Genomic DNA, 11,741 nt, shown 5'->3' on the forward strand with positions numbered 1-11,741 from the left:
ATTTCCCGGAATCTGGGCAGGGAGCCCAGTTCTCTAGGCGAAAATGTGAAGGTGGCAAATGTGGCTCACGTTAAGGAAATGAGCTGGAGAGGTTGAAAGGAGCCACTCTGTGGGCTCTGTGATTGAGAATAGAGTCTGCTCAGGTCCCCGCCCTCCTTGGTCAGCCTGCAGGACTCTCCGAGTCGAGTTTTCCAAGGATTCTGCATCCAGAGTGGCTGGCTCACACCAGTTCAGGCTCAGTCTTGGAAAAGAGGAGTTCTTGCCTCCATCCAAGGTGGGGAGATGAGCATTGGATGTGCAGGAATTGAAAAACCTAGGATCTCTATTGCAGCAGAAGTTGAGCCAACGTCAGGCAGTGTATCGCAACATGGGGGTTATTCAGAAAAGAGAAAGAGTCCCAGCACAGGGAAACTTTTTTCACTAGTAATAATAACAATTAAAATGATCCAAACAGAGATGAGTTAATGATGTCTAATATAGAGCCGAGGTGGCGCACCAGGTCAGCGGTTCAAATCTCATCACCGGCTCAAGGTTGACTCAGCCTTCCATCCTTCCGAGGTGGGTAAAATGAGGACCCGGATTGTGGGGGCAATATGATGGCTCTGTTAAAAGGTGCTATTGCTAACATGTTGCAAGCCGCCCTGAGTCTAAGGAGAAGGGTGGCATTAAAAAATCTAATAAATAAAATAAATGTTTAAAGTAGGATTAGGGTTATGCAAATAGCAATTAATAGCTGGAGAAATAAAGCAAGGAATGGGAAGAATCACATCTACAATGCCCTTTCTATGCTTCAGCTATGTTCTTAATAATATTCTCCCTCTATCATCTTGGACATTATAATGTGGTAGCCATATCTGGTCCAAAGGCCAGGAGTGCATGAAACTCCAATGTCCCTGATAACGTATCTCTGCTTTCAGTGTGAAATGTAGCCCCCCACTGGATCTAAATATCGAGAGGTGAGTTCCTCCCAGTTCATACTGTTTCTCCCGAACTGGTAGCAACCCACTGGTGAGATCACAATGACAACTCCAAATCAGAATGGTCAGTGCCAGTCCGTGGGTGCCACCATCTTTTTTTAAAAAAAATATTTTTGATTTTTTTTCAATTTATTTTTTGAATTTCCCCCCCTTTCTGAACATGTGCAGAAGCTGAGTTTCAGCACTGTGCATGTGGTCACCATTTTTGGGGGGAGTAGTTTGGTCCCCCCCCCCAGATTTTTCATTACTGCACTTTTACCCCAGTGATGTGACTTTTGCCTTCATTATATTGCCTCTTAATGAAATCCAATCCCTTTCTCTAAGGCAGAGTTCCGGCTTTGCAGCCCAGTGGTGTGTGTGTGTGTGTGTGTGTGTGTGTGTGTGTGTGTCAGTCTGAAGCTATTTTACTTGAGGCCTTTGGCCTGCCACACTTTATGCTATTTTAAAATATATTCTTTGCTGTGGGAATTTGGGAGGGCCAGTTGCATGAGAGATGTCTGCATGTAGCCATAACAAATTGCTTCTAAATTGTCAAGGTCATCCTTTGTCTTTGCACTCCTGCACCTGCACAGAAGGAGATGGGTGTTTCTGCCAAGTTGGCAGATGAAGATTGCTTAACGTGATGGACTTGTGGGTGTGGGGACAAGAGCTTGAGGACTACTGTTCCTTGGACTCTGATTTACTTTTGGATGCTATTTGGAACCCTGACAGCAGGGAATGGTTACGTAAAGTTGTTTATTATTAGATTACACTTGTGTACAAGCTTTTGCCTGACAAATGTCCATAAGGATGATTGAAGTTATCATCTACCCATGCTGACATAAGATAGTTTGCCAATTTAATTACTTTTGTATTTTAAACCTCTATACATCATGGCATATAGTAACAATCATGGTTACAAGAATAAAATACAGTAAGTTTGATTCTGCTGTCCTAATACTAAATATTTAATGTCAGTCTCGACGTGTAGGTACATTTCATGCAAGGTGTGGGATAGCTATTTTTCTGGGTTAGGGTTAGCTTTAACTTTAATCCAAACCCTAACTTGCTATGTAGATAAAAGTGTAGGAGGGAGGGAGAGGCAACTTACATGATGTATTTCAGAATTGCAAGAATAGCTCTTATAAATTTGGATTTGACAGCTTCCATAGTCCTTAATTTAGCTTCTTCCATATATTCCAATTCAAAGTCATTATTGTCCTCTTATGCCAAAGGCTAACTGAGGCCTCAGCTGAATTTATTTTATTTTTAATTTTTATTTATTTTATTTTGTCATACAAATATTTATATTGTAGTATGTTTAACATAAGTATAAAGTAGAGATAGAAAAGATAAGATGACATTAGAACAGAAACGGTAGGCACATAAGTGCACTTATGCATGCTCCTTACAGACCTCTTAGAAAAGGGGAGAGGTCTATTGTAGATAATGCAAGGTTGAAGATTTTGGGATTGGGGAAAGAAACAACAGAGTCCGGTAGTGAATTCCAGGCGTTGACCACTCTATTGCTGAAATCGTATTTTCTGCAGTCTAGTTTGGAGCGATTTACATTTAGTTTGTATCTATTGCATGCTCTTGTGTTGTTATTGTTAAAGGTGAAGTAGTCGCCAACAGGGAGTACATTGTGATGTATGATTTTATGAACAACAGTTAAATCAGTTCGTCGTGGCTGTAAATTTTCTAAACATAGTAATTGAAGTCTGGAGGAGTAAGGTAATTTGTTGCATGAGGAGTGGAGGATTCTTCTTGTGAAGTATTTCTGGAGTCCTTCAATTGTATTAATATCTATTATGCAGTGTGGATTCCATACAGGTGAGCTGTATTCAAGAATAGGTCTGACAAATGTTTTGTATGCTCTGGTTAGTAGATCAGTGTTTCTAGAGAAGAAGCTACATAGAATTAAGTGCTTAGTGCTTTTTTGGCAATGCTGTTGCAGTGGGCTCTGGCACTTAGGTCATTGGAAATGAGTACTCCAAGGTCTTTGACTGAGTGAGGGTCTTCTGCAAGTTCAGTTTGTCCAAGTGTGTATTTAGTATTTGGATTCTTTTTACCAATGTATAGGACGGAGCATTTGTTGGATGAGATTTGCAGTTGCCAGTTGTTAGACCATTCAGCTACACGGTCAAGGTCCTTTTGAAGGGTAGAAGTAGGGTAGAAAAAGGGTAGAACATGTACAGCAGAGCCTCGGGGAATTCCTGAAGTTCCTTCTGAAACCTCACTGGGTCCATCATGAGGCACTTTTTAAAGACTGGTCCAAAAAAGGGGCATGAGTGGAAGTTGAAATGGAAGCATGTACTCATGAACCAGGCTTCTTGGCTTAGTGCATCCTGAAAACATTGTTTTTGTAATGCAATATGAAAATGGTATACAAAGTTTCTTTATGGTTTTTTTTTTTTTACTGAATTTATCTTTCAATTAGAGTGCAGATACTCTTGAGGCAATTGTTATGAAATTGAGATAAAGTTGCTTTCCTTGAGAATGTAATATAGAAAATGATACATCCTTCCCTCCCTCCAGAATTCTCTGATTAGTCAAGTGCATATGCAATGACATTTTTTGGTCAAAAACATAATAGCAATAGCATTTAGACTTATATACAGATTCATAGTGCTTTGTAGCCTTTTCTAAGCGGTTTACAGAGTCATTATATTGTCCCCGACAATCTGGTTCCTCATTTTACTGACTTTGGAATGATAAAAGACTGAGTCAGTCTTGAGCCTGGTGAGAATAGAACTAGTCAAAATTGTGGAATTTTTGTGTATGAGGCCTGGCCTCATCTTTCAAAACTTCCTGGAAACAGCACAACGATGAAGATACTGGCAATTACGTTCATAGCCTTCGGATAATCTCCTCATTCAGGCCATTTGCAGTAATCTTAAAACAGACTTTATACTTAATTTTAATGAAATTCAGGACCTTTCAAGTCTATCATTTGCATAGTGAACATGTACTTCCTTATTGCTGCTGGTCCAATTAAGGATTTCTGACAAGGAAATGATGAGATTATGGTAGGTCATTGGGTGCTGCTTTTTTTTCATTCTTCCCCATTTCAAGTAATAAAGGAGCAAATATCTTAGTAAATCTCCATGAAAATTATGATTCACCTTGTTTCAATGGATTCATTAGAAGTCAAACAACCAGAATTATTTAGCCAACTGCATTGGACAATAAGCATATGGATATCAGGATACCTGCACAAATGACAAGTTCCAATTCCCTCCTTTCTGCTATGTTCTGAAACCATTAAGACAGCTCCATTCCTTAAAGTTATAGCTGTTGTGGGATCTTTAGCATCTAATTAATATGGATATATTCTAACATTCATCATCTTATTACAGAGCCTCACAACAAAGTGCATCATGTTCATTGTTCATCTACTTATCACCGACTTTCAAGATGCTATTGATTCTTTAGCTTCTGAGAAGCACATCCATTTTAAAGAACCACAATTAAATTCAGGAATATTTCAATTTCTCAAGGGCCTGGTTTACTTGTTCTGTATCTATGCTGAATATTCTTCCTCACAACTTATTAAATTATGTGAACAGTTGTTTCTTTTAAATTTCCTTGGCCCATATCCTCTGGTAGAAAAATAAAACTGTGGAGCTTCTCGTTTCCTCAGTTGCTCCAGTTCATTCGCTGATGTTCATATTTAGCAGAGCATAACCAAGACCATTAGGAGCATCTATAGGCAGAAGCCTAAAGACACAAGGGAGAAGTAAAATGTATAAAGAATGTATTAAAGATGCTCAAAAAAGCTTCTTTAAGGGGTGGAGAAATTAGTATTCTTTTGGCAGCAAGGCAGCGGTGGGTTCTACTTACCTTTCCCACCTGTTCGCATCATGGTTTCATTATTTTCTTAAATATTGCATAATAAAGCATTAAATCAGGCAGGCAAGTGCAGCTGTGCATTTTTGTAAAGGTGCTGAGTGAATACTTGTGAGAGTATGATGACAGCTATTGGAGACAAGTATCTAATGTGGTTTTGCTACATTGTAACTATATTCCACCATGATTAAAATGCTTTTCACTTCAGTCACCTGATCACCTTGACCATCATCATCCTTCTCCATATATTTCACCAAAAGCCTTCATCATGCAACACCTTATCAGTGATTGTAGTCAAAATGATGCCATGGTATTTTTATGTCAATGTACTGATGCTGAGGATGCTACCACAATGCATTAGCACTATGAATTAGCTAGGGCCACCTATGGCACACGTGCCACAAGTGGCACACAGAGCCATATCGGTGGGTATGCGAATTCAAGATGGGCAGGCATGTGTGTGCCGGCCAGCTGATTCTTGTGCCTTCTGGGCCCACTGGGAGTCGAGAAACAGGCTGTTTCTAGCTTCCGGATGGGGGTGGGAAAGGGCCATTTTTTGCTCTCCTCAGGCTTCAGAGCCTTTCTAAGAACCTGGGGAGGGCAAAAATGGCTCCCCCCCCACAGAAGCCCTCCAGAGGCCAGAAGATGCCTTTTTCCCAGTTTGAAATGGGCCATTTCTGGCCTCCAGAGGGCCTGAGGGGCATGGGGAAGGATGTTTTCACCCTCCTCAGGCTCCTAAAAACCTCCTAGGAACCTGGAGAGCAAAAAAAAAAAAGGGGGGGGGATACCAGTTTAACCAGAAATTGGCAAATTGGCCATTTTCTGCCTCCAGAGGGGGTGGAGAAGGTAGTTTTTGTCTCCCCCAGGCTCGTAGAAAGGCTCTAAAGCCTGGGGAGAGTGAAAAACAGGCATGCTATCATGTTCTGGGAGCAGGGGGGATCACACACACGTGAGGGGGCTGCATGGAATTATGGCTGCACTCCCTGACCTTTTGGCACATGAACCGAAAAAGGTTCTCCATCACTGAGCTAGGGTATTTATTAATTTATTATTTATTAATTTATTAAGTTTACTTGCTGCCCATCTCATCTCAAAGCAACTCTGGGCTGCTTATAGAATTATAAAAAACATTACAAACTATTAGTTATAAAATGACAATAACGACAAAAGAAATAAGTGACCCAAGATGGAGGAGGAGGGAGCTGGATGTCTGAGGGAGGGAGTGGGATTAGCTCTCAATTAATCAACCATTTCCAGTGTGAGGATCCTTCCTTATGGTCCAAGCTATCTGGCAGAACCAGGTCTTAAGGTTACTATGGAAAGCCAATTTCACCTCTTGGGATAAGATATTCCAAAGGGCAGGAGCCAGAGAATGCTTTTCTCCTGGACTCTGCTAGTCAAAATTCCTTGACTCGCATTATCTCCTTCTTACCAGTTTTCCAGAAAGCCGTTTTTTAAACCTGGCTTTTCCAGCAGTCCTGGAATTAAGATTGATTGATTGTTAGTGTGTATGGTTTTTTATTATATACGTGATTTTAGTGATGTTTTTACTGTTTTCTACTTGTATTGTATTTATAACCGTGGTTAGCCACTCAGAGTCCATTTCAGAGTGAGCGGCATATAAATGCAATAAATATAATAAATAAATAAAATTCCTTGACTGATGGGATCCTCCTAGAGTTCAGCTGAAAGCCTGTTGTCATCCAGGTCCCCACTGCCTCCAAGCATTGTGAACGGGCAGTCACAGCTCCACTTGGAACACCAGGGATGGAGATGTTGACATACAAATGATACCTCAACCCATGATGACAAATGATCTCACCCAGATGTTAAAAAACAGTGGAGAGAATACTAAGCCCTATGGTACAACACAAAAGGAGTGGCTGCAGGCTGAATCTCTCACTCCTTATCAACACAAATTTAGACCGGCCTTGGAGAAAGAAGCCAAACCATTGCAAAATTGCACTGTACTCCTAGCCTCAAGCCCCACAGATGGCCCAATGGTTACCATGATTCAGTGATGGTGAACTTATGGCACGAATGCCACAGGTGGCATGTGGAGCCATATCTGCTGGCATGCGAGCCATTGCCCTAGCTCAGCTCTAATGTGCATGTGTGCCAGCCAGCTGATTTTTGGCTCGCACAGAGGCTCTGGGAAGGCATTTTTGGATTCCAGAGAGCCTCCAGGCAGGAAAGCTATTTTTGCCTTCCCCAGGCATTGAATTATGGGTGTGGGCACTCGTGCATGCGTGATAATGTACGTGCATGCTCTTTCGGCACACGAGGGAAAAAAGTTCACTGCCATAGTTGATCATATTGAAGGCTTCTGAGACGTCAAGAAGAGCATAGTGTAGCAATGTGTATACCCAACACACAAAATTTTGGATGCTGTTAGGCAGTCAAATAAATGATCCCAGCTAGGCCTTTTTGGTTTCCAAAAACATACTTTAATCTATATATTTCAAGTTTAAAGAAGTGTTGCTTTCAACTGGCTTGCTTTCAACAAGTTTCTGGAAGGCCTGAATGGGTTCTCCCTGGTTTGGACTGGTTTGCCTGAATCAGTAGCAACCCGCTGGTGACATCACAATGACATCACAGAACTGTTTCCGTTGGTGCCAGTCAGTGGATGCCACCATCTTTTTTTAAAAAAATGATTTTTTTTTTAATTTTTGGGATTTCCCCCCCCCCATCTTATTTGTCTTTTTTGGGGATATTTCCCCCCCAGCAATGTGCATATGCATGTGCCAATGAGGCACAACCATGCAGGAGGAAGCGAATTATTATTATTATTTTTTGCGAATCAGGAGCGAGTTAAGTTAGAACCCATCCCTGGGCTGAATCATTATGAGTCCTCAGATTATCCCAAAAGGGTATTATTAATCCATAGGACATTCATTTCATGTATAATGATTCGTGTATTATATGCTGAACTATACATTCATAATGTTTCCCTCCCCTAGTGACAAGGAAAGCGGTGGGCTATGAGCCAAAATGCTAAATTGTGCTTGCCGCAGCAGCTCATAAGTTTTTGCAGGACCAGTGCGATTTTGCTGCTGCACCTGTGGAGGTAGTAAAATTGTGCCTGCGTTTTGGTGAGGTTTTACCTGTGGCTCTGTGCGCGATTTTGCTGCCTCCACAGGTGCAGCAGCAAAATTGCGCTGGTCCCGCAAAAACTTATGAGCCGCAGCTGCCAATGCAATTTAATGTTCTGTCTCATAGCCCACCGCTGGACAAGGACATCCAACATTACACATTTGCAATGCAGGAGAGATTAGCATCTGCAACAAGAGTGAACATGGAAACTACTTTCACAATGTTCTATTAAAAAATACAAAACAGCCTCCATTTTCTTGAAAATTAGGTCTGATGTGAAATTTAATCTACTAACAGCACAGGAAAGAAAAATACAGAAGCCAATTTCCATGTTTATGATATCTTTAATACTAATTTACTAAGATGCAAAACAATAACTTAATTCCCATTCATCTGCAGCCAACAAGATATGAATATTAGCTTCAGACAAAATAAATTTGTTAAATTGTGCACCTTAAAAATAATCACTATTTTAGATGAATATTAGTAATGGAAGCAACAATGAATAGAAAATGACTGATAGCTTTTTAGATCAAAAATAATTCAAGTATTTTGTAAAGTTCTTCAGACATTTGTCTTTGAATTTTAAGTTTGTGCAATACCTATCATTGCATAGTAAAGAAAATCTTGTACAACTCCAGTCCTATGTAATTTATTTTAACATGCACCTAGAATATATTCTTGTTAATTTGCGTAGTGGAGCTTTCCTCTCTGAGAATTGGTTGACTTCAATGGGATCATGCAGCATATCAATATAAGCAATATAAAATTTCCATACATTTCCTGTTGAGTTGAATCCTATCAATGAAACAAAAATATAATGACTGAAATGACCTTTTTATTGTGTTGAACACCGTTACAGTGATACCATGTTAAAAAAAACCTAAGTTGCATGTGTTCTTTACAAAATATTGTAAACGAATGCTTATAAAATAAGTATAGACCTTAGCAGGTTTGATGATGTAAGGCTAGGACCACTGAAAATGTGACAATTCATTTCTATGAGCTTTGTGGTTGTGTGGTCATTTATAGTCTATACATAATCTGTGTATTTAAATGTATCTATACAGAACCGAACAGCAGAGGAGAAATTTAGAAAAGAAATTATATTTCTTATGAAATCGTTAGTGTAACAAAAAGTTACTCCAACTCTTTATCATATGTACATAATTGGGGACCAGTGTGGTCTGATTTTTTAAAAAAAATCACATCGCACATTACAATGTTTTGTGAATTACATAAAGATTTTACTTAATATAACAGACCTTTGTAGCCATATTGAATAGCACTGTCTACTGTGGTTACCACTTCCCCCAAAACAAAACTCAAACTTAGCACCTATTTATTTTAATCTCCAATATACTTAAACACAAAGTGGCATTACATAAAATATTCTATAGAGCCATTTTATATTGGAAAAGAGAGCATTTGGGCACATCATATATAGAATCTATTCCAATTTGTTTTTCAGGTCGGGAAGAACAGGTAAAATTCATTGCTGACTTTGGAGAGTATTAACCTTAATACACCCTGCTGTTCTGTTCGGGTCCTATGTGACCCGAAACCAAGTTTGAGTCCCCGGTAAAACATTTTCCCTGCATATCTGAAACTTGAAATTTCATGACTTTTCATCATTTCTGGGGTTCTCTCTATGAGAATTTTTTTGGGGGGGGGCTTAGTTTTTGCTGGGCCAAAAAACTTCGTAATGTTATGTTTGGGTCAAATACGACCCGGACTGAAAACTCTTCATTTGAAGTGCTTATGTTTGGCCAATTTGAAAACTTTTTTCACTTGGAAAGTAGTCTGAACATTTCTGCACACAATGATATGAAAATTGAAATGAAAAAAGTAAATCTTATTGGTTTATTTTGCTGATATAATGCACGCCCCCCGTTTTTGTGATTTTTTTTCAATTTATGGATAGTTTTGCTTGCAAAATCCATTCTATTTTACTAAAGTTGGTGTGGGATTGGTAGCCTGAACATTTCTGAATATAAGAAAAATATAAAGGAACTGAAACAAATGATTCTTATTGGTTTTTTAACATCAGAAATAAGGTCTCCCCCCCCCCCCCTCGGCTGCTTGCAACCATTTTCACTTTTTATTTTTTTATGCTCCAAATCCGAAATATTCTTTAAAATCTTAGGCATTCATTTACTCAATTTAACAATGCTGATCATCAAAAAATATTTTTGGGGTGGTGGCTAATTGTTTTCTGGGCAAAAAAAACCCCATCACTTCGAGTCTGTTTCTGTTCATATGTGACCGGACCAAAAAGAATTTTTTTAGGTACTTGAATTTGAGCTTTTTGAAAACTTTTTCAACTGGAAAACTAGTTTGAACATTTATGAACATAATGATATGAAAATTGAACTGGAAAAACTGAGACTTATATTTTTATTTTGATCAAAAAGCCCCTCCCCCCATCCTTTCTGAATTTCGTGTCAATTTCTATTTTTTAGGGCTACAAATCCCTAAGGAATTTTCCACCAAAAGGTTTGATATACTAAATGGAACATTTATGAATATAAGAAAAATATAAATGAACTGGAAAAAATGGTTCTTATTGGTTTATTTTTGCCACCAAAGGGCCACACACCCCTCGGTCTTGCTGTGTGCCATTATTGTCACTTTTTATACATATTTGGCTAGAAATATTTGGGATATCCTTTTGAAAATCAACCACATTGTAGCCGGAGAACTAATTTTATGAAACAAATCCATTTTACTAAAAAAAAATATGTAAGTTTGAAATTAACAGCATAATTTTTATATAAATTGAAATAATTGAACACGGGGGGAGGCATACATTTACTGTATGTGCAAAATAAAGCAATATGCATCATTTTTTTCAGTTCAATTTTCATATCATTATGTTCAGAAATGTTCAAGCTACCAATCCCACACCAACTTTAGTAAAATAGAATGTATTTTGCTAGCAAAACTATCCATAAAGTGAAGACTATTTTTTAAAAAACGGGGGGGCATGCATTTCATCAACAAAATAAACCAATATGCATCAATTTTTCCAGTTCAATTTTCATATCATTATGTTCAGAAATGTTCAAGCTACCAATCCCACACCAACTTTAGTAAAATAGAATGGATTTTGCAAGCAAAACTATCCATAAATTGAAAAAAATTCACAAAAACGGGGGGGGGGGGGCATGCAATATATCCGCAAAATAAACCAATAAGATTTACTTTTTTCATTTCAATTTTCATATACAGTAATTGTGTGCAGAAATGTTCAGACTACTTTCCAAGTGAAAAAAGTTTTCAAATTGACCAAAAATAAGCACTTCAAATGAAGAGTTTTCGGTCCGGGTCGTATGTGACCTGAACATAACATTACTAAGTTTTTTCTAACAGAACAGCAGGGTTTTAAATATCAGTATAATTGCATTCCAGACATTCCCCTGCTTTTTTCACTCACTGTAAAACAGTAACTTTGATACATTGCAAGGATTATGTAAAGACAGCAACCTGCTAAATGGAAAAGTCTAACATTTTTGTGGCCAATGATGCACTATAAGCCGAATAAGCTGGAGTTTCAGGAAGGATATTTTTCTTATTTAGGTATCATGCTCTTTATTTTTTGCATTTCCCATTTTGAAAAATGAGGAACCATTTCTCTTATTTCCAACTGAATTTCAACAGTACAATCTCTAATAGTTCTGGGTCTAAATAAATAAGCAAATAAAGAAAAATTCAGGTGCTACAGTTGGCTAAGGACCACAAGTTGCCCACCCCCAAGTTAACTCAAAAGGAATTAAAAATGATTGTCATGCCAAACACAATGGCCAATAAAGCTTGATGAAAGGCATCCCAAAACATTGGTAC

The 11,741-nt window shown here is 38.5% G+C and overlaps 1 protein-coding gene across 1 annotated transcript in view; it reads right to left on the reverse strand.

Moving 5' to 3' along the window:
- Positions 1-8,230: 8,230 nt before the first annotated feature.
- ADAM23 (ADAM metallopeptidase domain 23) overlaps positions 8,231-11,741 on the reverse strand; it is a 91,341-nt gene continuing 87,830 nt past the window's right edge. Inside the window, exon 26 of the transcript XR_011557313.1 lies at positions 8,231-8,696. The gene's annotated coding sequence lies outside the window, so the exon portion shown is untranslated. The remainder of the gene's footprint in view (positions 8,697-11,741) is intronic.

This window comes from Erythrolamprus reginae, chromosome 1 (assembly GCF_031021105.1).
Source record: "Erythrolamprus reginae isolate rEryReg1 chromosome 1, rEryReg1.hap1, whole genome shotgun sequence".
Taxonomy (NCBI): Eukaryota; Metazoa; Chordata; class Lepidosauria; order Squamata; family Dipsadidae; genus Erythrolamprus; species Erythrolamprus reginae.